Raw genomic sequence first — 25,995 nt, forward strand, 5'->3', positions numbered from 1 at the left:
AAGGAGTACAGCGGGTAGCTGTAAATAAAGCTTGAAGATAAAGTACAGTGGTTAGCTGTGGGGGAAGCTTGAGGAATCCAGCGAGTGGCTGAGAGTGCAAGAAGTCTAGTGAGAGAGACGGCGAGCTGAGCATAAGGATCTACAGTGGGATACTCTGAGTTAAGCTGGAATATTTACAGTGGGTTACTGTAAGTTAAACTGGAAGATCTTCAGTAGGATACTGTGAGAAAAGTTGTTGCCATAGGACACAGCAGTTGCTACAAAATACAGATTGCTGCATTCAGCTTAAATGCCCTATTTCTGTATTGCTGTCTGCTTAGTTCTATTTTTTGTCTGCGGTGTTTGCCTTAATTGCTAATGCATTTGGCTAAGGGTGTCCTGTGCCCTAAACCCTCTCTCCCCACTGTTCCTGTTAAGAGAAATAAAACTCTTTGTTCATTTTTTACAAAACTTTACTGGCACCCAATCTTTCCACCTTGCACCACACCCACTGTGCCTAGTAACCTACACTCTGAGGAAGAATGTCAGTTCTCCCTGGCTCTGGGGGTCACCATCAGGCCCTTGAAGAGAGACCGTTACACAAAGGCAAAAATGTTTTTTTCGTTTTTGACAGAGTGGAAAGGGATTGGAACACCTATCGGTTTTTATTGCTGTCTGTGTCCCCATTAGGGAGATACATACTCTCTATTTGTTCTGTTTACCATTATCATTGAAAGTGAAAGTAAAAGAAAAATGTTGGGTTGTCCCCAGAAAAGTAATAGAGGAAAAATGTTGCAATGGAGACACTAGTTCTGGTGACGAGGGGGTCCCTAAGAAATTCCCTTAATTTGCACGGATTTCCTATCACTTCCTGTTTGGTTATTGGACAGGAAGTGAAGGTAAATCTCCCCTACGGGACAGAGATGGAAAAAGTAAACCTTACAGGGGTTATAACCCTCCCTTACTCTATCCAAAATGTAAAAAAAAAGTTTTGCCTATAGTTCTACTTTAAGTGGTGGGACTCATCATATCATCCATGTAAACTGATACATTCTGCTACAGAGCTTGAGCTTGTGGAAAACAGACTTGCTTCTTGAATCACCAGATGAAAATAGAAGAAAGCCTAAATAATGAAACAAATACAGCCATCACATCTAAGAATTGATAAGGTGTAATATAACAAATGTTTGCTTTGGGTTTGATACTGTTTTAACCTCTTGCCAACCAGCCGCAGTCATTATACTGCACCAGGCCGGCATGATCCCAGGAACCATCGTAGCTGTGCGTCAGTCCCTTTAGGTGGGATAGCAAATGCTGCACTGCAGGGGTGCCAATGCACGTGGCCAGCAGTCGCGATGACTGCCGGCTACGAGCGTTTGCGGGCACGAGAGCCAGAACAGGGATGTGTGTGTTTAAACACACACATCTCTGTTCTGTGAGGAGAGGAGAGGCAGATTGTGAGTTTCTACTAGCTGGGAACAACGATCTGCCATTTTCTCCAGTCATTCCCATCACCCTACAGTTAGAACACACGCTGAGGAAACACAGTTAACCCCTTGATCGCCCCCTAGTGTTAACCCTTTCCCTGCCAGTGACATTTACACAGTAATCAGTGCATTTTTTATAGCACTGATAGCTGTATAATTGTCAATGGTCCCAAAAATGTGTCAAAAGTGTCTGATCTCCGCCATTATGTCTCAGTCTCGATATCGCTGATCACCGCCATTACTAGTAAAAAAAAAATGATATTAACAAAAATATTTAGAAAAATACATACCAGCCTAAACTGAATAATAAATTTTCTTTAAAAAAAAATGGGGATATTTATTATAGCAAAAAGTACAAAATATTGTGTTTTTCAAAATTGTCCTTTTTTTGTTTATAACGCAAAAAATAAAAACCACAGAGATTATGAAAAAAAGAAGAACCTTTCTGCAACACCCCCCTGTGACACCCAAGATGACAAGCGTTTGCCGAGGACGGCTACTTTAAAGTCAACTTTTCTTTAGTCTTCCGAGTGACAGTCATCCCTAGATGCTCCTGATCGCGCACCGCGAAATCTGGATCCAGAATAAGTGGAAGTACCCCCAGCTGAACTGTGAGTTAGATATTCCCCTTGGGAGACCCCTATCCACTGTCTGATCCTTTTAGGAGATTTGGAGGTCTCCAAGGTAAAAGAAATTTTCTTAGGGGTAATCATATACGCTCCATTAATTTGCCTAACTCCCCATACCAAGAGACTAAATGACTCCTTTAGCTATATATACACACCCTTAAGGCTGAGGCTTTCACTGTAAATACCTTCCAGCACCTCTCCTTATGCCCTCCCCTCACCCTTCTATGCCCCTCCCTATACCCCTTCCTCCTCAACCCCCCCGTCCCTTTTCCACCCTACCCTACCTTCCCCCCAATCTTGTCTACCCCAGAAGGTATGATACATGCGAACCTCCTTGACCTCTCTGCTCGCAGTAGTATCCGGTTCCGAGGTTCAATACTTATCATTAATGTATTTGCAGATACTTTACACGGGTGACCTACGGGGGGTGATGTTGCACAGAGGCCAACCTCCTTTCCATGACAGGCGGCAGATTGAATTTGCATACCCATCCACCACCTCTCCTATAATTAGGAGAATCTGCCCCTTTAACCGCTCTTTAAGCATCTGAGAACTTTAGACACTCCACCTAACTTCCATAATGTGGCATCTGTGGGGCCTCACCCCTCCTCCTGGCACCTTACTTTGGAAAGATGTTATAAGACTTTAAAAGTTATATGTTAGAAAGACCCTTCTCTCTTGTCCAGCGATATCCTCGAATCCTAGGTGTCCAATCGATTTGAATACTCCCAAATCAAATCACACCTATTATGTATACCTAACCAACGCCATCTCAAAGAGGCACTGGGCTTTCTCACCTTGTAACCTCTAAGATACTAAGCGCACATTAAGGTTTATGAAGTTCCCTTTCCAACCCAATTTAGAGTGTAATCTGCCAAACCACCGACCATATACTGGTTACTGCCCGAACACACACACAAGCGAGAGGGAATACTTTCCGATACAGATTCAATTAAAGTCCTGTGTTGAATATTTCAGAAGAATACTATTAACAATGTTGATATGTATCACTGTTAGAGTTCTCTCCCATCTCCACTCCCTTGGTGGGACAATGTGACTTACTTTTAGGTTGAGAGGACTTTGTGTTAATATTCTGGTTTCTATACCAATTTATTTTGTTATACAATATAGAGCTGTGATTGTTTGTTCAATGTTAATTCAATATATCTGCTAAATGGCCCGACTGGAGTGCCTCATATTTGGCTCCCATGAGTTTAGACCCAAGGCTATTATGCCTAACACTTAAAATAACGTTGGCTCCCCCACATACTCAGCAGCACGAACCTCGGTGGACGGGGGATACTGAATCTCGACCGTTCCTTCTCGACACTTTTCACCCCCCCACAAGGCGGAAACGTAAGTATTCCTGTCAAACCTTACTGGATACTTTTCTAACTCTAGGGTAGGTTATATATAACCTCCTTAACTCCGGAGGTTATACATAAATATACATAAATGTGTAGTCAGAGGTAAAATCATTGCCCTTACTACTTTAAACTATATAATCTCCCGAACTTCTTTCTAAATCCCAGTTCACCTACCCCATACTCCTTCTCTCTCTCTCTTCCCCCTGTTTCCCCCCATACTCCTTCTCTCTCTCTTCCCCCTGTTTCCCCCCCCTTCTCTCTCTCTCTCTTATCTTTCTCCTTTACCCCCTTCTCTTTCCTTCCTCCCCTCTCCTTTCCTTCTTTACTTCACAGTATCCGCCACCACCATATTCCGACCAGAGCAAAATTCACAAAAAGTTCTTTTCTCCGGACCCTTCCAACTCACGCGTGAGAGAAGAACTGCCTTCTATCTCTCACTCATTTTATAACGCTAAGACTGAACAATAATACACTATGGCACACATGAGCACCACCAAAAAACCCTCTATATTTAAAATAGTCTCCCTAAAGCAAAGGGACTCAACATCCCAGAGAAGCGTAGTCAAGTTCTTGATATGATGTCTAAAATAAGGCAAACGTGGTGTTCTTACAAGAGACACATTTTCACACAAACAAAACTCCAAAGCTCATGAACCACATGTTCCCAACAGTATACCATGCCACCAATTCTCTTGCGAAGTCCAAAGGGGTCTCAATTCTTATTTCCAAAAACCTTGACTGGCAACTTGAGGACTTACTCATAGACACAGAAGGCAGATACCTCTTTCTAAAGGGCCGACTCCAGGGACGACCTGTGACCCTGGCCAACATATATAGCCCCAACTCTGCACAAGTAAGCTTCTTTAGATCAATCTCACGGCTACTTTCAGATTTTCACTCTGGACTGACCATCCTAGGGGGAGACTTCAACGTTGCCCTTTCCTCAATCTTAGACACCTCCACTGGTACAACCTCTCTACCATACAAAGCTATCTGACAAATCAAGCTACAAATCCAAGACCTTCTTTTACATGATACATGGTGCTCCCTCCACCCTGACGAGAAAGACTTTACTTTCTTTTCTGCCCCACATAATAAATATTCTAGAATCGACTATCTATTCCTGTCCCAGAAAGATATTCCCTTTTTATCTACTGCCACCATTGAACCAATGCTGCTGTCGGACCACCATCCAATTACAATGACCCTGACATTCCCTGACAAACCCACTCCCAAAAACATTTGGCGCCTAGACTCGTCATTGCTTACTTCGGAAGAAGTAGTCAAAGATATCAGTAGCTGCATACACACATTTTTTCTAGAGAACAACACACCGGACACAGCCCCACTCACCCAATGGGAAGCCCATAAATGTGTAGTCAGAGGTAAAATAATTGCCCTTACTACTTTAAACTATATAATCTCCCGAACCAAACCACAAGCCATAATGGATCTGAAAACAGACGCAATATAATTAAGTCTTTTCTTAACAAATTTTCCCCCAAACCCATAGATAAAGAAGATGCAGCCCAACTAGAAAATCCTATATCGGAAGAAGAACTCAAAGCGGTAATCAAACAACTTACAAATGGCAAAAGTCCCGTCCCCGATGGACTTACAGCCACTTACTTCAAAACCTTTACAGATACCCTAGCCCCACATATGATTAGGACCTTTAACTCCTTAACATCATCCACTCTCCCTTTCCATAGGTTACTAGAAGCTCACATCACAGTGACACCCAAAAGATGAAAAAGACCCCACAGGCCGATATCCTTATTAAATGTTGATGTAAAGCTATATGCCAAGATTTTAGCCTCCCGTCTTTTACCTCTCCTACCTTCTCTAATAGGAAGAGACCAAGTTGGCTTCATACCTGGAAGAGAAGCTAGGGACAACACAATCAAGGCTCTGAATATACACCTTTGGATTACGAATCAAAAACAAAAGGGATTCTTTCTGTCGCTAGATGCAGAGAAGGCGTTCAACAGGTTGGCATGGGACTACCTAGGAGCAGTCCTGAGACGTATTGGTCTCCAAGATCAGATATTTAATGCTATCATGTCCCTCTATACCACTCCAACCGCTGTTAACGACCACCTGTCGAACGCCTTCTCTATTAGTAATGGAACAAGACAAGGATGCCCACTTTCCCCAATCTTATTCATCCTAACCCTTGAACCCTTCCTCCAATGTCTCAGATCCAATAATAATATCAAGGGCTTCCGCATCGCCGATCGCACTTATAAGATTGCTGCCTTCGCCGATGACATACTACTATTCTTGAGGGAGCCACACATATCGATCCCAAACCTCCTAAAAGGATTAAATCTCTTTCACACCATTTCCAATTTCAAGATCCCTTTTGCAAAATCCCAGGCCCTAAATATTTCCCTCCCGCAGGAACTGGTAACACAATGCAAAAGCAACTTCCCCTTTCAATGGAAGCATGATCAGTTTAATTATCTCGTGATACACCTAACGGCAAATCTTTCAGACCTATATTCCAAAAATTATCAACCCATCCTCAAAACCATTACGAACGACCTAAGTAAATGGAATAATCCCCATTTTTCCTGGTTTGGAAGGGCAGCAATTCTAAAGATGAATATACTTCCTCGCATCCTATATATCTTACAAACCATACCCATTAAACTCCCCCCGACCTTCTTCCAACTATACAAATGTTTGTGCACTAGATTCCTATGGAGACAGAAAAGACCTAGGATAGCATACGACCAACTAACAAACCCTAAAACAAAAGGGGGCATTGGTCTCCCGGATCTCAAGAAATATTATTGGGCTTGTCACCTTTCTAGAATTATAGATTGGTCAGTGCATGACAAATGTAAAGATTGGGTCGCTCTTGAACATACATTTTCCCCACTACCACTACGATCCTTGCTTTGGACTTTGCCCAAATACACCCAGAGAATTCTAAACATTCACCCTCTCATTGCCCCGACATTCCAATGTTTTAAGGAAGCCTGCTGAAAGCTACACATTTCCTCTAATCCGGGACCCCTTACTCCGGTAAAACACAACCCAGCTTTCCCACCCGGTATGTCCACCAACTTTCTGATGGATACCTGGCAACACTCAGAGGTCCTAGCCCATCACTTCTTCGGATTTTGTACCCTTCTGGAGCCTTCTTCCCTACCAGCTAATGTAATCAATAATGCCTTTCCACTCTGGACATATTTCCAGATCAGACATTTCTTAAAAGAAATTGACAGTGTTTCCTCTGTCTCTCATCCACTCACGCCATTTGAACAATTCTGCGCTCACTCTACACCCCAGCAGCATATGATCTCAAACGTTTACAACTTACTCTCTTCTGGAAGCTCAATGAAAACTAACAAAGCTTGTTTAAGCTGGGAAAGAGACTTACAAACAGAAACAACAGAGGCACAATGGGAGCACATTTCTAAGATAATACATAAAGGCTCCCTTAATGTCTCGATTCAAGAGAATAATTATAAAATTTTAATGCGTTGGTACAGAACCCCAGTAGTTATAAACAAATACTACCCTGCCCTTTCTGACAAGTTCTGGAGATGTGCCAACGAAATAGGTACTTTAGAACACATATGGTGGTCCTGTCCCTTAATCCAGCCATTCTGGATATACACATACACCCTAGAGCACACCCCAGCACAATTCCTCCTTCACCACTCGGACATACTGACACACCAATACTGCAAAACACTAATACCACCCCTATTAAATGCAGCCCAATTGTGCATCCCTCTTCATTGGGGAACAACCCATGCTCCTGCTATCCCGGAATGGCTCAAACGAGTAGATAAAATTGCGGAAATGGAGGAACTGATCTCCATAGCCAAAGATTGCCCAACCAAATTTTCATACACATGGGCATGTTGGTCTCACTTTCATACCACAGATCAGTACAAAAGATTGACCAACCAAACTCATACGGACCACACACCCCAGGACACAGGCAATTCTTAATAACCTTTTTACTACATTCAGAAACTAAACTTATCAAAACATGTGGTGATTGGCCTCCCTCACCTAAACAAAGGAAGAATGAGGGAGGCCCCTTGTCACTTTATATACGTACTCACCCAAAGATCCACCAACCAGGCAGCCTTACCCACATTAATACAAACCTTCAGATATGGTGGCGGAGACTGTGGGGTACTCCTAACCCCATCCATCCCCCGTCTCTCCTCCTCCCCTCCCCTCCTCCCTTCCGCACTCCTCCTTCTCTTTTCTCTCCCCCCTTTCATCTTTCTTCTCCTATATATTTAGGTTTACACCATAAACCAGTTCCCCCATCTGGCAGAATCCCATCTTTGTAAACACTGATATTCAGCCAACTTTAGCTGTTTAGATTGTAGAGGGAATTAGCTACTCAGCGTTAGCTATTACGACATAGTAAGTCTTCGATTCTATTCATGAAATACACCCAAACATACTTAGGTGTCAGACAGAACTAATAGTGTTGGGATAAATGCAACTATACAATTGACCTTTCACAACCATATCTCATGTTTTCTATAAGTGTCTACTATATCACCATTAGCCGAAAAAGGTTTTTGTAATAATTACTGCTTGTTAGCTTTGAATGTCACTTCTGTCAAATATTTTGTTATGCCTCATTTGCCGTACTTAAATGCAATGTAAACCTTATTTTTCTCTTACCAATAAAATATTAAGGAAAAAAAAAGAAAAAAAAGAAAGCTCTATTTGTGGGAAAAAAAGTTTTGTTTGAATACAGCATCGCACGACCGCGCAGTTGTCAGTCAAGCGATGCAGTATCGTATCGCAAAAAATGGCCTGGTCATTGAGCAGCCAAATCTTCCAGGGCAGAAGTGGTTAAACTACTTCTACCATCCTCTTATATCTGACTTGTGATAAGATCTCTGTGTTATCAGCAGAACATGCCTTTAGCAACCATTGCAAATCACTTTTACTCTCCCTGTTGAATACCATAGGGTTCGGAATGAGTATGTCTCCATTGCAGTGAGGGGCAAATGTGCTCTAAAGTAACTGCTTCTATGTCAATAAGCACTTACTGCAACATACCACTTTAAAATGTGACATTTTTTACAGGATTGTTACACAAACTATTACTATTTTCTTTTTGTTTCAGCCTGCAACCAGATATAATTTTGGTTGCAATCCTAGCAACAGAATTGAGATCATAGACAAGATTTTGCACAATACTCAGCCCATTGGCCTTGTATTTAGCTCACAGAAATATGGAGATAGCATGATGTCAAATTATGTCAGGTAATCCGAGTATGAAATATAGCATTTGGTACATGGCATGGCAATATCCTTAGCCTTTCTTAGCTTTAATGCAATGAGTTTAAAATGCATGTCTCTAGGAATTTTGGGATCGTAGTGTTTCTTATGACAAAACTGAAAATGATCACGTGATTATAGTAAAATTAAAGCATTCTACTTGGCACTCATTTAAAACATTTTCAACAAGTGCTTAAATTGAAATAAACTATTTTTAATGTCTAAAAACGTAAGCAAGCAAGAACTTTCAGTTAGATCTGTAAAACCCTTGAAATGCATTTAGATGACCTGAAGAGAACTTTTTCTTTTTAAGACGAAGTTCATCTTGTGCATATTAACTGAGTTAGAAACAGCAAAGAAAAGGAAATCCTATTGCCATTCCAAATGCATCCTTGCAAGTTTTAATTTCATCAATGTTTCTGTTCCTGTGCTATCAGCATTTGAAGTTGCTGTCTCAGTGACACCAACCCCAATGGTGTCATCCCCCCTTCTTCTTATCCACTGCCTTTGATCTGTGCTGTGGGAGGAGAGAGCTAGGCACAAAAGCAGAGCTGTGCATGATCTCCCAAAGGAAGATGTAGTATAGAAAGATGTATTAAGTGCCTATTTGATAAGATCAACCCATATTCTAAATATATGTTTTCTATAAAAATATTTGCAGTGTGCCATGAGTAAAAATCCCCCAAGGATTCCTTGCAGTCCTATCCTCCTTCTATCAATGGTGGATGTTGGTTCAATAATGTGAAAGGTGATATAAAATGTGTTCACAGTAACAGTATATAATGTATAAACTGTTGTAAGGACTTGGAAATGTCCTTGACATATCATATGATTTGTGTATATTTACTTATAGAATATATCCCTTCATTCTGTTGCTCCTGAAAAGGATGACCCATGGTCCCAGAAATGTGTAGAGCTGGCTCCAGGACACATTACCATGTGGCCTACTGAATACTTGGAGTAAAATACCTATATAATTTTACACTCAATATTGGAAATTAGGCATCTGTATATCTGTGCACTGAGTACTGAACAGAATAAATACAGATACAAAGGGGTATCAACTAGGGAATAATTTTAGGTTCAGTTTGAACACATGTTCAGACAGAACCTTGGCTGTTTGAGCATGCAGATGCATGCCCATACATCTACCTGTTTGTGAGAATTGTATGTCATGTATAATAGTGGTATTACCTCTACTGATATACTGTACATAGACGCTTTCCACTGTCAATGGTTGTTAAGGACGCCAGTGGGTGAAGCCACCTCGTGACTGGCTACACTCACTTACATGGCCTAGAATCCCCATCCATGTAGACAAAGGGGTGGAGTTAAAACAAGGCCCTTCAGGTCTGGTATAAATTTTAAGGGGGAGCCCCACACAAAATGAAGAAAAAAAACACTTGGTCCTTCCTAAAATTCAATACCAGACCTTTATTCAAGCATCCTGGAAAGAGGGGCAAAGAGCTTGTGCCCCCCCAACATATATGTACTTGACCATAAATGGTCAATGACATCACTGGGATCCTAGTAACATCATTTACTACATAACATGTATGTATAACTTGTTATCGGCCATTTATCAGAAAGAATGAAGTGACAAGATCAGATGTGTGTTGAAAGGTGGCATTTTTATCTTTTGCTGTGTTGGCGGGCACCTGACATCATGGCTTAAATGGATCTACATTTTTGGATGACTTTAGAGATGGAATGTCAGGGAAATGGCCATAGGACTGGCAATGTCGCCAATACTCATCATGACTTAATCAGACAAACCTCCAGGAGCACTGGTGTACGCAGATGCATGATGGAGCTAACAGGCATATGCAGATGCACAATGTCACTAACAGGAGCGTGCAGGTGCAGGTTCTGATATCTGCTGATGCCCACTGCCTATATAAACCCACTGTTGAGATCCCTAAGTTGCTGGATTATCGTCAGTTCCCCTGCGTTCCCTGTGTTCCTGCATTCTGATCTTGGACTTCCCGTTGAACGACTCGGATTCCTCTACACGCTTATCCTGATCTCCTGGCTTGAACCTTGGCTTATATTGTGACCTACTTCTGCCTGCTCCCCTGCTTGATCCCAGCTTGGCTCGCTGACTCTGCTTCTGCCTGTCTTACCGTGAATGACCTCGGCTTGTTCCAGTGAACCTAACTAAATCCTTAACCTGCTCAAGGACTGATCTTACTGTGTATGACCCCTGGCCTGGCTTCTGATTCTCCTACCGGATTTCCCAGCTACCTGCTATGTCTGGCTCCTTTCTAGCACGCCTGCCACACAGTGCATCCAGCTTGCTTCAGCTGCTCCATGGTGATCAAGTCATCAGGCCACAGCCACCTGCAAACCCTGCTTCTTTGGGCACTGCATTCCCTGTTCCACCTTCAGGGTTGCTCTGCACTCAGTCGCAAGGGGAGCCTTCTCAGCACCTTGGCCTCCAACTAGACTTCTGACATGCAAAATGTACATTGTGGGATTTTTTTTTTTAAATAAAGGATTTTTGAAAAACTTGTTCCCTTTTCCACTCATGCCCCCATGTTTTTTATTGTCATACCCTTGCCTATTTGCCTAGATAATGTCCAGAACTGTTTAACATTCAGCAGTGTGGCATACCTTCCTTTCACTCCCACACTTCCCTATTCACCCAGGAAAGTGCTTTGGGACTTGTGGTTGTCACATGGAAGTAAAGAGGTGATCCAAGGCACTTTGGAAGCTTAAAGTGGTGATTTGGGGCTTTTACAAGGGTTTTTCTTCTTTCTCCAACAGAGCAGTGGGGGAACGAAGGGAAGATAAATAATGACTGTAAAGACTGAAATTAAGGTGATTCTGTTGTTTTATCCCACATACAGCCCTAGGAGTAGGGGGGAGTTTGACTTGAGTGTTAAGTAACAGGTAAGTGGTTAATTGCTAGTTGCTAGGGGTTTTAAATGTTAGGGGATCTTATTAATTGGTCAGTCAGGTGTTAATAATAGGGGACCCCCATTGCTGACTATCTTGTAAAAGGCTGGGATGCTGATTCTCTGGCTTCGCTACCTGAATCTGATTTGGAATAACCACAGAGATATTTTTTCAATAAGTTTTTATTCAGTTTTGTAAGAAAACAATACAGAGAGGAAGCTACCCATGGCAGCATAATAATACTGCATGTCAGTATTATTAGACTACACATCTGAAGGAGTAAACATTTAAAAAATTTTAAAAAGTAAGAATAACAGAATTTGCAACTACTTGGTGCAAGAAGAACATCAAGTAGCAGAGATAAAGAGATTATTCATCAAATTATGAAAATAGTTTTGGATGGATTTGGTACCAATTGCTGATTCCAGTGTCTAGTTATGATAATTCTAGCCACTAGTAAAATGTGGGTAACTATTGTGTGGTAGTCAACCAGAATATTGTTGATCCCTAGGCTGAGAATTGCCAATGATGGGTTAGGGAATGCTAGAATGTCTGTAATTTCAGTGATATATTGGAAGATCTTTTGCCAGAAACTGGTCAGGTTTTGCAGGACCACAGATTATGTAATTTTCCGGTGACTGGCACCTGTGTTGCACAGTACATATATTGGAAGGCTCGCAGCCATTGAGTGGTGGCAACATTTTTAGTGAGGTCCAGCTCCCATTTTAAAAGAAGGGGTGATTTCTCAAATATCAATTTGTTTGGAAATACATTATAGAAGAGAGAGATGCCTTTTCAAACTGGTGAATATGATGTATAGAAATGCCATACCTTAGTGTGTATGGAAATTTCCAGAGTGAGGTTTTTAGAAAGGAAGTGGAAGTGTACAATTCAAATATACAGTATCTCACAAAAGTGAGTAGACTCCTCACATTTTTGTAAATATTTTATTATATCTTTTCATGTGACAACACTGAAGAAATGACACTTTGCTACAATGTAAAGTAGTGAGTGTACAGCTTGTATAACAGTGTAAATTTGCTGTTCCCTCAAAATAACTTAACACACAGCCATTAATCCATTAAAGTCTAAACCGCTGGCAACGAAAGTGAGTACACCCCTAAGTGAAAATGTCCAAATCGGGCCCAAAGTGTTAATATTTTGTTTGGCCACCATTATTTTCCAGCACTGCCTTAACCCTTTTGGTCATGGAGTTCATCAGAGCTTCAGAGGTTGCCACTGGAGTCCTCTTCCACTCCTCCATGAAGGCATCATGGAGTTGGTGGATGTTAGAGACCTTGCGCTCCTCCACCTTCCTTTGAGGATGCCCCGCAGATGCTCAATAGGGTTTAGGTCTGGAGACATGCTTGGCCAGTCCATCACCTTTACCCTCAGCTTCTTTAGCAACGCAGTGGTCATCTTGGAGGTGTGTTTGGGGTCGTTATCATGTTGGAATACTGCCCTGCGGCTCAGTCTCCGAAGGGAGGGGGATCATGCTCTGCTTCAGTATGTCACAGTACATGTTGTCATTCATGGTTCCCTCAATGAACTGTAGCCCCCCAATGTCCGCAGCACTTATTCAGCCCCAGACCATGATACTCCCACCACCATGCTTGACTGTAGGCAAGACATACTTGTCTTTGTACTCCTCACCTGGTTGCTGCTACACATGTTTGACACCACCTGAATCAAATACATTTATCTTGGTCTCATCAGACCACAGGACATGGTTCCAGTAATCCATGCCCTTAGTCTGCTTGTCTTCAGCAAACTGTTTGCAGGCTTTCTGCAGGTTTTGTGCATCATCTTCAGCAGAGGTTTCCTTCTGGGAGGACAGCCATGCAGACCAATTTGATGCAGTGTGTGGCGTTTTTGTCTGAGCACTGACAGACTGACCTCCCACCCCTTCAACCTCTGCAGCAATGCTGGCAGCACTCATATGTCTATTTCCCAAAGACAACCTCTGGATATGTAGATAGCTATAGGCATTAAAGTGAACAACCACCCCTTACTCTAATTACCACCACCGTGCCTCAGATGTGTCTTCTTAATTTCTTCCACCACACCAGAGTGTTCAGTGAACCCACAGTGAACATTTTTTCATTATGGTTTAAATTGAACAACGTTTTCCTTAATAGCGCCACTATTTTCTTCTTTATATGTATGTTGTTCACCATCTAGATATTTTGAATGATTATATACTGTTTAACCTCTGGATGTGATGCTGAGAATGTGCACACAATCTCTTTGGTGGACCATGGCAAGGCCTGTTCTGAGTGGAACCTGTCCTGTTAAACCGCTGTATGGTCCTGGCCACCATGCTGCAGCTCAGTTTCAGGGTCTTGGCAAACTTCTTATAGCCTAGGCCATCTTTATGTAGAGCAACAATAATTTTTTTCAGATCTTTTAGAGAGTTCTTTGCCATGAGGTGCCATGTAGGGGTGTACTCACTTTTGTTGCCAGCGGTTTAGACATTAATGACTGTGTGTTGAGTTATTTTGAGGGGACAGCAAATTTGCACTGTTATACAAGCTATAGACTCACTATTTTACATTGTAGCAAAATGTCAGTTCTTCAGTGTTGTCACATGAAAAGATAGAATAAAATATTTACAAAAATGTGAGGGTGTACTCACTTTTGTAAGATACTGTGGGTATATATATATATATATATATTTATATATATTTATATATTTATATATACTCTGCGTGTAGTGTAGCGTATATATACAGTGAATTCGGTGGTTTACAGTATATAATACACTTCACACTTCATGCAGTATATATATACAGTGGGGACGGAAAGTATTGTATATACTCTGCATTCAGTGTAGCGTAATATATACAGTACATTCAATCAAGAGTGGCCAGAACAGCAGCCGCTTGGGCACCACATGCTTGACCAGACATATGACAATCTGCCATGCAGTCTCTTGGCAACAGCACTTAAAAGACCCATCATATAAAAAGGCAGACTTCTCCCTTCTCCTCATCTGGGATCTCAAAACCCTACTATACCTCCAGTCCTCTCAAAAACCTGCACTGAGAGGAATGAAGGTATAGCAATAGGTGTCACAAGTACTTGCAGTCAATCTGCTAGCAGTACACCACCAGTTGATTTCAGCAGTCAAATTTACCTACCCCAGTGGATGAACCGTAAAAAGAAATTTGGTCCCCGCCATCCACATGCTCAGAGTCTAAATGCTAGCTTGGCCAAATTGCTAGCACTACAACTGCTGCCTTTTCAGCTGGTAGCCCCCCTTCGTGAATTTGTGGAATGTGCTGTACCACAGTGGCACATTCCAAAATGGCATTTCTTTTCACCTAAGGCCATTTTGGCTCTCTACTGTCATGTGGAAGGCAATGTTTTGGCCTCGCTGGACAGGGCGGTCAGCAGTAAGGTTCATGTTACTGACTCATGGTCCAGCAGGCATGGGCAGGGACATTACCTTTCCTTCATGGCGCACTGGGTAACTGCTGGCAGGTTGGAAGGATGCAGGACAGGGTTCAGTGTTTTTGGAGCTTGTTCTGCCATCATGCCTCCAAAAAGCTAGTGGTGATTCTGCCACAGCTCTCTGCTCCACCTCCTCCTCTTCTTCTTCCTCTATGGCCTCTTCTGCAGAATTGTCCTCTGAACCAGCAGTGCTCCGTAAGCGCTCAAGGGGCTATGCAAGCAATCAGGCTAAAAGATGCCATGCGGTGCTTGAGTTGGTCTGCCTAGGGGACAGGAACCACACTGGAGCAGAGATTCTGTCAGCTTTGCAGAGGCAGGCTCAGAGGTGGTTGATGCCACACCAGCTTCAGAAAGGAATGGTTGTATGCGACAATGGCACCAACCTTCTCTCCGCCCTCCGACAGGGACACTTGACCCATGTTCCATGTTTGGAACAGGTCCTGAATTTGGTGGTGCAGTGTTTCTTGACCAGGTACCCAAGCTTACAAGATCTCCTGAGGCAGGCCAGAAAAGTCTGTGGTCATTTCCACCGGTGATACAATGCCAGTGCTCCGCTGGCTGACATTCAAAGGGAATGCAACCTGCCCACCAACAGCCTCATTTGTGACATGCCCACCAGGTGGAACCTAATGTTGGCAATGTTGCAGCAGCTGCACACACAGCAGGGGGCCATCAATGAGTACCTGTGCAAGTATGGCACTAGGACAGGGTCAGGGGAGCTTTGGTTTCTTTTTGCCACGCCAGTGGCTACTGTTTAAGGAAGCATGCACTGTCCTGTCACCATTTGAGGAGGCCACAAGGATGGTGAGCAATGGCAATGCATGCATCAGTGACAATGTCCCTCTAGTCTTCCTGCTGGAGCACACCCTTCATGGAATAATGGACAGGGCACTTGAGGCAGAACAGCGGGAGGAAGAGGAGGACTTCCTTTCCTCTCAAGGCCCCCTTTATCTAGATAGCATTCCTGTGGGGCCACCAAATACACAGGAAGAAGAGGAGGAGGAGGATTATGTCAGCATGGATGTAGAGGATAACACGCAGCAGTCTTCAAGGGATGGTTTTCAGTCCCCAGAAAACCAAGTAGTTGTACGTGGCTGGGAGGAGGTAGTTACGGATAATGTGATCCTTAGTGACCCAAAGGACTCAAAATCGAATGCCTCTGTAAACTTACGCTGCCTCCCTGATTCTGCAAAGCCTGTGAAAGGACCCTAGGATTCATGGTATCAAGGAGAGGGATTGTAAGGAGCACCTTCACCTTTTGCCACTAGTCCTGACTATTTACCATTACATCTAATTATAATTATCTCATCGTCGGCTGATTCCGCTGATCTCACTCAAATCTTCTATGCATAGGGAACAGCATATATAAATAATTGACACAATACAGGTTAATTCACCATACACTGTTCCATTTATTCTGGCTCAGACAGGGTGTTAAATATGAATGAAAGATAGGCGTTACCAACCATTTTCCACCAATAAGGGGTACATGTTCAAAAAGACAGTATACTGCAGTTCAGAGTATATAGTGCAGTCAGTATATTGACGTGGTTAAGGGCAACCCTATGACAGATTTAAGAAAAAAAAGGCATGCCCCCTCCAGTCCATACCAGGCCCTTCAGGCCCTTTGGGTCTGGTATAGAGTTTAAGGGGGACTCCACGCCAAAATAAAAAAAAAACATTGTTGGGTCCCCCCCACAATCCATACTAGGCCCTTTGGGTCTGGCATAGATTTTAAGGGGAACCCCACGCCAAAATGTAAAAAGAAAATTGGCGTGGGGTCCCCCCAAAAGTCCATACCAGACCCTTATCTGAGCATGCAACCTGGCAGGCCACAGGAAAAGGGGGGAGGAGAGAGCGCCCCCCCTCTCCTGAACTGTACCAGGGGCTTGCGGTTACGTTGGTGGGTGGCCCCGCCCTTTCCTATATAAGAGCTGTCACAGTGAAAAGACAGCATTCGGTTGGACGCCTCCCATGGAGGCAGAGTATTTTCTTTTTTTTTCTATTTTTCGGGTCCATCGGCGCCGTGGTTGAAGATGGTTGGCAATCGCGGGACTAGGGTTGCCACATCATGCCTTTAATCCAGGACACATATTAATTACACAGGTTCTTAGGCTGATTTAATGCAGATAAGGCACCAAGTGAGTTTAATTACCACTTTAATCAGTGTAATTAATGTGTAATCACCTTAATCTGTATAATTAATGTGTATCCTGGAATAAAGGGATGATGTGGCAACCCTACGCGGGACGCTTTTTTTTTTTACTAAAGGAATTGTCAAAAATTGTCTCCTGACATTTTTTGGCACTTTTTTGGTCAATGGGTAGGTGAATGGGTAGGGGTACAATGTACCCAATACCGATTCACATGGGGGGTGGGATATGGGGGCTATAAAAGGGGGCTTCCAGATTCCAATAAGCCCTCCTGCCTGCAGACCCCCATAACCACCGGGCAAGGGTTGTGGGAATGAGGCCCTTGTCTCCATCAACATGGGAACAAGGTGGTTTGGGGGGACCCCAAAGCACCCTCCCCATGATGTGGGCATGTGGCCTGGTACGGTTAAGGAGGGGGGCACTCTCTTGTCCCCCCTTTTCCTGCAGCCTGCCAGGTTGCATGCTCAGATAAGGGTCTGTTATGGATTTTGGGGGGGACCCTCACTCTTAAAATTTTGGCACAGGGTTCCCTTAAAATCCAAACCAGATCTGAAGGGCCTGGTATGGATTTTGGGGGGAGGGGACCCCCATGCTATTTTTTTTATAATTTGGTGCAGGGTTCCCCTTAATATCCATACCAGACCTGAAGGGCCTGGTGTGGAATTTAGGGGGACCCCCACACCATTTTTTTTTTTAATTTTGGTTCGGGGTTTCCCTGTGGGGAAATCCCATGCTGTTTTTATCAATGAACTTTTATGTGTATTGTTGGACCGACAATTCATTAATAGCCGCAAATAGTTTTAAATGACTTTTTTTCCTTTGAAATGTCATTTTGCTGTCAGACTGTTCTAAACACGAGAAACATGCGCCCCTTTACAGGCATACTATAGACACCACCCAGGTACGAAATTTAAAGGAATATTACACTTTCATTGTTTCACTTTAAGCATTATTAAAATCACTGCTCCCGAAAACATGGCCGTTATTACATCTTTTTTTTGCATTGATCCATGTCCCCTGGGGCAGGACCCAGGTCCCCAAACACTTTTTATGACAATAACTTGCATTTAAGCCTTTAAAACACTTTTGATTTTTCATGCTCGTGTCCCATAGACTTTTATGCTCTGTACACACTATCGGACATTCTGACAACAAAATCCATCAGATTTTTTCCGACGGATGTTGGCTCAAACTTGTCTTGCACACACACGGTCACACAAAGTTGGTCAGAAATTCCAAACGTCAAGAACGAGGTGACGTACACACGTACAACGAGCTGAGAAAAAAAATGAAGTTCATTAGCCAGTGTGGCTCTTCCTCTTGATTCTGAGCATGCGTGGCACTTGCGCGTCGGAATTGTCTACACACGATCGGAATTTACGCAAACGGATTTTGCTGTCGGAAAATTTTAGATCCAGCTCTCAAACTTTGTGTGTTGGAAATTCCGATGGAAAAAGTCCAATGGAGCCTACACACGGTCGGAATTTCCAACAACAAGCTCCGATCGCACATTTTCAGTCGGAAAGTCCGATTGTGTGCACAGGGCATAACAGTGTTCGCATGTTTGCACAAATTTTTTGTCTGTTCTGATGTGGACCAAACCGGGGGGTGTTCAGCTCATCCCTACTGCCTATCAGTGTCATCTATCAGTGCCCATCAGTGCCACCTATCAGTGCCCATCAGTGCCAACTATCACTGCCAACTATTAGTGCCCATCAGTGCCACCTATCAGTGCCGCCTATCAGTGCCCAACAGTGCCCCCTATCAGTGCCGCTTATCAGTGCCCATCAGTGCCACCTATCAGTGCCCATCACAACTACATATCAGTGTAGCCTATCGCTGGGGCCATCAGTGCTACATATCAGTGCCACCTCTCATTGCCCATCAATTCTAAATATTAGTGCCTCCTCATCAGTGCCCATCGGTGCCACCTTATCAGTGCCCATCAGTGCTGCCTCATCAGTGCCCATTAGTGCAGCCACATCAGTGCCCATCAGTGAAGGAGAAAACAAAATGTTATAACTTAAACTAAGAAACACTTTTTTTTCAAAAATGTCAGTATTTTTAGTTTGTTTAACAAAAAATAAGTGGTGATCTAATACCACCAAAAGAACAATCTATTTTTGGGAAGAAAATGATACAAATTTAGGTTGTAATTGCATTGTATGACCGCACAATTGTCAAAAATTGTCCTGGGCAGGAAGGGGGGAAAGTGCCCTGTATTGAAGTGGTTAAAGTGTCACCGAAAAATGAAATGTCTGTTTTGCATAGACTGGCCCCTCAAAAAATAATTTTCTTCTTAAAAAAAAATGTAATTGCCATATTAATGCGATTTTAAATGTCTGGCTGTAACTTCTGTTTCATCCTTCTGCTCTGACTATTTCAATAGAATGAAAACAGGTGCATACCTGTTTGCTGTTTGCTTGTGTCTTTTATATGAAATGCCTGATGGGAGGTGAATGCTGTTTAGTGTGTTGGACAAGTTTAACAAGAATAGCCTTGTAAACACTTTTTCTGATCAATTCAAGCATTTAGCATTTTGTCAACAGTATATCTCACTCTTCACTTATAATTGTAACTTATCAAAACAATATAAAATATGTTCAGATTTTATTTAATTTTGCTAAACAAGAAGCACAGTAATTGTTTTTGAGAGCAATCGGAACAAAACAGCCTGATCCACAACCTAAATTTATGTTTACTCAAAAGCTTGTGCTCTACCTCCTACTCTTAACCTCCCTGTCCCTGGTGGTATGATTATTTCAGATTTTTGCGCCTCAAAGCGGTACAATTGTTTTGCATAGAAATTTGGCGTTTTATATTGTAGGCCTGTAATTCTTAGCAATAACACACTTAAATCTGTCCACCAAGAGTCTAGTAGATATTCCGGGTATGATGAAGTTTGAAACACAAAATCATAAATTATAATATAATAAATAAATATAAATAATTATAAATAATAATAATATAATAATAATAAAATAAAATTCCCCACGATTCACTATCGCTCAATTCTGCAAGTGTTCTAATTTACTATTGCTGTTTTCTAGCTGGTCTAAAACCACTTTTGACGTAAAGGGACACTTTTTGGGTGCCATGGACAATCTCCAGTTTCCAGGCAGAAAGAACAGTATATATCATATAAAACTGCATGCATGGCATTGGACAAAGCACTGGGGACAAAAGGGATGTGAAATGATTTTACAGTAATGTAATCTGTAAGAATTTTCACTTTTTTGAATTTGTCGCCAGGCTCCGTCACCGTACATCGCAACACTCGCAGGGAACAGAGCCCGGCACACAGGACATCGGGGCGGAGGACAGAGCCTGCAGACACAGCGGGGGAACACCGCAGGATCCTGGGGACAAGGTAAGTACACTGCACCAGGATCCTGAGATGTAATCCCGAGTGTGGCTCAGGGTTACCGCTAAAGGTGCTGAAATTTAACCCCGAGCAACACTCGGGAAAACCGCCAGGGAGGCTACAATGCTTGACTGAGCTTGGAGCAGTATTTTTCTAGGAGTACATGGAAGCATCTACTGAGATATTCTACATAGTGCAACCTCCCAGGGGCAAGTAGGATTTCCTCCTCATCCCTTTAAAATTGAACACATATTAATTACACAGGTTCTGGGGCTAATTTAATGCAGATGAGGCATGAAGTGAGTTTAATTACCACCTTATTTAGCCACAGAACCTGTGTAACTAATATGTGTTCAGTTTTAATGTGGATGAGGGGGAACCCTAGTGGCAATTGGAACTTGGCAGAAGTTTAAAACTACTGCATAGTGCGCCTTTTTGGCAGTTCTGTGAACTTTAACAGGTCAAATCCATCCTGAGTTTTAAACTTCAGTGGGCCACTTAACAGTAATCCAAAGGACAACAACATACTGGTATATGCCGCTGCAATAATGTGGAAGCTCAACTTAGATCTTCCTATCTCATCTAGAACACACTCCTACTTAGGTTTGCAACTTCATCCCTTTAACCAGAACACATATTAATTACACAGGTTCTGAGGCTAATTTGATTTAGATAAGGCACAAAGTGAGTTTAATTACCACCCTAATCAGCCACAGAACCTGTGTAATTAATATGTGTTTTAAAGGGATGAGGTGGCAACCCTACTCCTACTACTAGTTTGTGTTCAGGATCATCTAGTTTAGAATAGTTTTATTTGTTTAGAACAGTTCTTTAATTACAGTCCAATATGCTGAAAGAGATGTATAATTTATGTAAAAAAAAAATGGAAAAATGTGACAGACTGGTAAATTGCTAACATTTCCAGTAAAATATGCAAACACATAGAGCAATGCATAAACGATGTAATAGTTTGTCCAGGGAGAAAAATCTAGTGCACTGTGCACTAACCTCACTGGTTTGTGCAGGCAGCTTATTGTAAGTCACATTTAAGCTGGCGATAGATGGGTTAATTTTGAGAAGATTCAACAAATCTTCTATAAGTAGTGTTGGGCGAATGGTTTGGGCCGAGCAAAAGTTTGGCTCGAACATCGCCTGTTTGCCCGTTCGGCAAACACCCAAATTTGTGGGGCGCTCAATAGGATGTTCGCCCACCCAGCACACACAATGCACTGCGTGTTGCACAGTGCATTCTAGGGCCCTAATTGGATGATGGTCAGGTGCAAGGCTTTGCCAGTTAGGGCAAAGAGCACTGTCAGAGCCCTAATTGGACCCCCCCGATTCGGGGGGGTCCAGAACCTGCGAACGGACCGAAAATTTGCGCAAACTTTAGAACCCCATTGAAGTCTATGGGACTCGAATGTTCGAAATCAAAAGTGCTAAAGTTAAAGGCTAATTTGCATGGTATTGTCCTAAAAAGGGTTTGGGGACCTGGGTCCTGCCCCAGGGGACATGTATCAATGCAAAAAAAGTTTTTAAAAAGGGCCGTTTTTTCGGGAGCAGTGATTTTAATGATGCTTAAAGTGAAAAAAAAGTGAAATATTCCTTTAAATATCGTACCTGGGGGGTGTCTATAGTATGCCTGTAAAGTGGCACGTGTTTCCCGTGCTTAGAACACTCCCTGCACAAAATTACATTTTTAAAGGAATAAAAGTAATTTAAAACTGCTTGCGGCTTTAATGTAATGTCGGGTCCCAGCAATATAGATGAAAATCAGTGAGACAAACGGCATGGGTACCCCCCAGTCCATTACCAGGCCCTTTGGGTCTTGTATGGATATTAAGGGGAACCCTGCACCCAAATTAAAAAAAGGAAAGGCATGGGGCCCCCAGGCCCTATATACTCTGAATAGCAGTATACAGACAGTGCAAACAAGACAGGGACAGTAGGTTTGTTGTTAAGTAGAATCTGTTTGTAATTTTGAACTGGTACATTTTTAAAGTGTAGCTCCAGCCAAAAAATCTATTTTTAAGCTTTTTGGAAAACATAAGGAATGGTTATCACCCCTGTGACATTTGTTTTGCTGTCTGTGTACCTCTTCAGACAATTTCAAATCACTTTCTGTCCCAATGACAAATGTTTTTTGACAAATTGGGGTTTTTAGTGAAACAAGGATTGGTGATAAAGCATCAGTGGAGAGGAAACACGTTTTTCCCATATTAGCTCTTACAGGAGAAAATTTCCCTTCCTAGGGGTAGATTTCATCTCACTTCCTGTTGTCTCCTTCTGTTTGCAAGTAGGAGTTGTTTGTAAGTTGGATGTTTGAAAGTAGGGGCCTGCCCTATATACTCTGCAGAAATTGTGGCCTTAGGTGTGGGTAATGCCAAAACACTGTAAGCCCTCACAGTTATTCTTGGTGGGCGCAGGAATGGGCTCTGCTGTGAAATATTAGATCAAGAATTGCAATTACATGCCCCTGTTGAACAGGGTCAGAAAAATTGGGCCTTTGGTGGTGGTGGCGCTGGTGCCACAACACTGTAAGTCCTCACAGTTACTCTTGGTGGGCGCAAAAATGGGCCCTGCTGTGAAATATTAGATCAAGAATTGTAATTACATGCACCTGTTGAACAGGGGTAGAAAAATTGGGCCTTTGGTGGTGGTGGTGTTGCCACAACACTGTAAGTCCTCACAGTTACTCTTGGTGGGAGCTGGAATGGGCCCTGCTGTGAAATATTAGATTAAGAATTGTAATTACATGCACCTGTTGAACAGGGGCAGAAAAATTGGGCCTTTGGTGGTGGTGGTGCTGGTGCCACAACACTGTAAGTCCTCACAGTTACTCTTGGTGGGCGCAGAAACGGACCCTGCTGTGAAATATGAGATCAAGAATTGTAATTACATGTCCCTGTTGAACAGAGGCAGAAAAATTGGGCCTTAGGCACTGGTGCCACAACACTGCAACCCCTCAAAGATACTCTAGTTGGAGCGCAGGAATGAGCCCTCCTGCAAAATATTGCATCAAAAATTGTAATTAAACACCCCTGTTAAACAGGGGCTGAAAAATTGGACCTTAGGCACTGGTGCTGCTGCCACAACACTGTAACCCCTCACAAATACTCAAGTCGAGAGAAGCAACGAACCCTCCTTGCAATATTGCATCAAAAAATGTAATAACACGCCCCTGTTAAACAGGGGATGAAAAATTGGGCCTTAGCCACTGGTGGCGGCGCCCAGAACCAAAAATATTCTTACAAGCTATCAGCATGATCATTGAGGAGGAAGAGGATAGTCACTCAGCATAACAGGATAGACACTCAGCATCAGCATAGGCAGTCTTGAAGGGATCTGACATTTCAAAAAAAATATTCGGTTACATCAGCATCAGGTGCCTGGTAGCTAGTGGTGATCCAAAATGGATTCATTTTTATGAAGGTCAGTCGATCGACCGAGTCGGTGGACAGGCGCACCCTGTGATCGGTTACAAAGCCTCCGGCAGCACTGAATGTGCGTTCCGAATGAACGCTGGATGCAGGACAGGCCAGTAGCTCAATTGCATACTGTGCAAGCTCTGGCCAGTGATCCATCCTCAAGACCTAGTAACCCAGAGGATTTTCGGTGGGAAAGGTGTCCAAGTCAGATCTTGTCCCTAGGTATTTCTGCACCATGTAAAACAGACGCTGGCAATGGTTGCTAGAACCGATCATACCTTGGAGCTGCGGACTAAAAAATTGTCTGAATGCATCAGTCAGATGGCCACCTTCTCCATCGCTCCTTCTTTGACTGACCGAAGCCTCAGCAACACATTGTCCAGGAACAGAAGTTTGTAACCTCCCAGTCTCTGGGAACATGATGCACAGACCTTTCTGCAAGGCCTCCCGAAGATGTTTCATTCTCTGCTCTCTCTGTGACGGCAAGATAAGGTCTGCAACCTTACCCTTGTAACGTGGATCAAGGAGGGTTGCCAGCCAGTATTGATCCCTCTCCTTGATACCACGAATACGAGGATCCTTCCGCAGGCTTTGCAGCATCCGGGAGGCCATGCAGCGTAGGTTTGCTGAGGCATTCGGTCTGGAGTCCTCTGGGTCACTAAGGACGACATGATCCGCAGCCACCTCCTCCCAGGCACATACAAGTCCGTGGGTTTCTTGGGACTGTAAATGATCCCTTAAAGACTGCTGCTGATGCTGAGTGCCAGGCTCCACCTCCATGCTGACACAATTCTCCTCCTCCTCCTCCTCATCCTCATCCTCTTCATGTGTGATCGGCGGGCATGCAGGAACACTGTCTGGATAAATGGGGCCTTGAGAGCTAAGGAAGTCCTCCTCTTCCTGCTTCTGTTCTGCCTCAAGTGCCCTGTCCATTATTCCATGCAGCATGTGCTCCAACAGGTGGACAAGGGGGACAGTGTCACTGATGCATGCACTGTCACTGCTTACCATCCTTGTGGCCTCCTCAAATGGTGAGAGGACAGTGCATGCATCCCTGATCATGGCCTACTGGTGTGGGGAAAAAAAACAAGCTCCCCTGACCCTGTCCTGGTGCCATAGTCGAGTGGCCCTCTGCTGTGTGTGCAGCTGCTGCAGCATGGCCAACGTTGAGTTCCACCTGTTGGGCATGTCACAGATTAGGTGGTTCTTGGGCAGGTTAAATTCCTTTTGGAGGTCAGCCAGCCGAGCACTGGCATTATATAACCTGCGGAAATGCACACAGACTTTCCTGGCCTGCCTCAGGACATACTGTAAGCCCGGGTACCTGCCCAAGAACCGCTGCATCACCAAGTTAAGGATGTGAGCCAAACAGGGCACATGGGTCAGTTGTCCCTGTCAGCGGGAACCGGAAAACCACCATACCTGCCTTAAGCTGGCAAGCTGAACCTGCCCCTGCAGAGCTGACAGAATCTCTGCCCCAGTGTGGTTCCTGTCCCCCAAGCACACCAGCTCAAGCACCACATGGCATCTATTGGCCTGCATTTTTGCGTAGCCCCTGGAACGCCTACGGAGCACTGCTGGTTCCGAAGACAAATTAGCACAGGAAGAGGCCATGGAGGAAGAAGAAGAGGAGGGGATGGAGGAGAGAGGTGTGGCAGAATCACCACTAGTAGTATTTTGGAGGCGTGGTGGCAGAACAACCTCCAACACTACTGCACCTTGTCCTGCATCCTTCCCAGCTGCCAGAAGAGTCACCCAGTGCACGGTGAAAGATAGGTAACGTCCCTGTCCATGCCTGTTGGACCATGAGTCAGCGGTAATATGCACCTTACCACTGACCGCCCTGTCCAGCGAGGCCAAGACATTGCCTTCCACATGCCGGTAGAGAGCTGGAATTGCCTTCCGTGAGAAAAAGTGGCATTTGGGAACCTGCCACTGAGGAACCGCACATTCCACAAACTCACAG

Source organism: Aquarana catesbeiana, linkage group LG10, assembly GCF_042186555.1.
Source record: "Aquarana catesbeiana isolate 2022-GZ linkage group LG10, ASM4218655v1, whole genome shotgun sequence".
Lineage (NCBI taxonomy): Eukaryota > Metazoa > Chordata > Amphibia > Anura > Ranidae > Aquarana > Aquarana catesbeiana.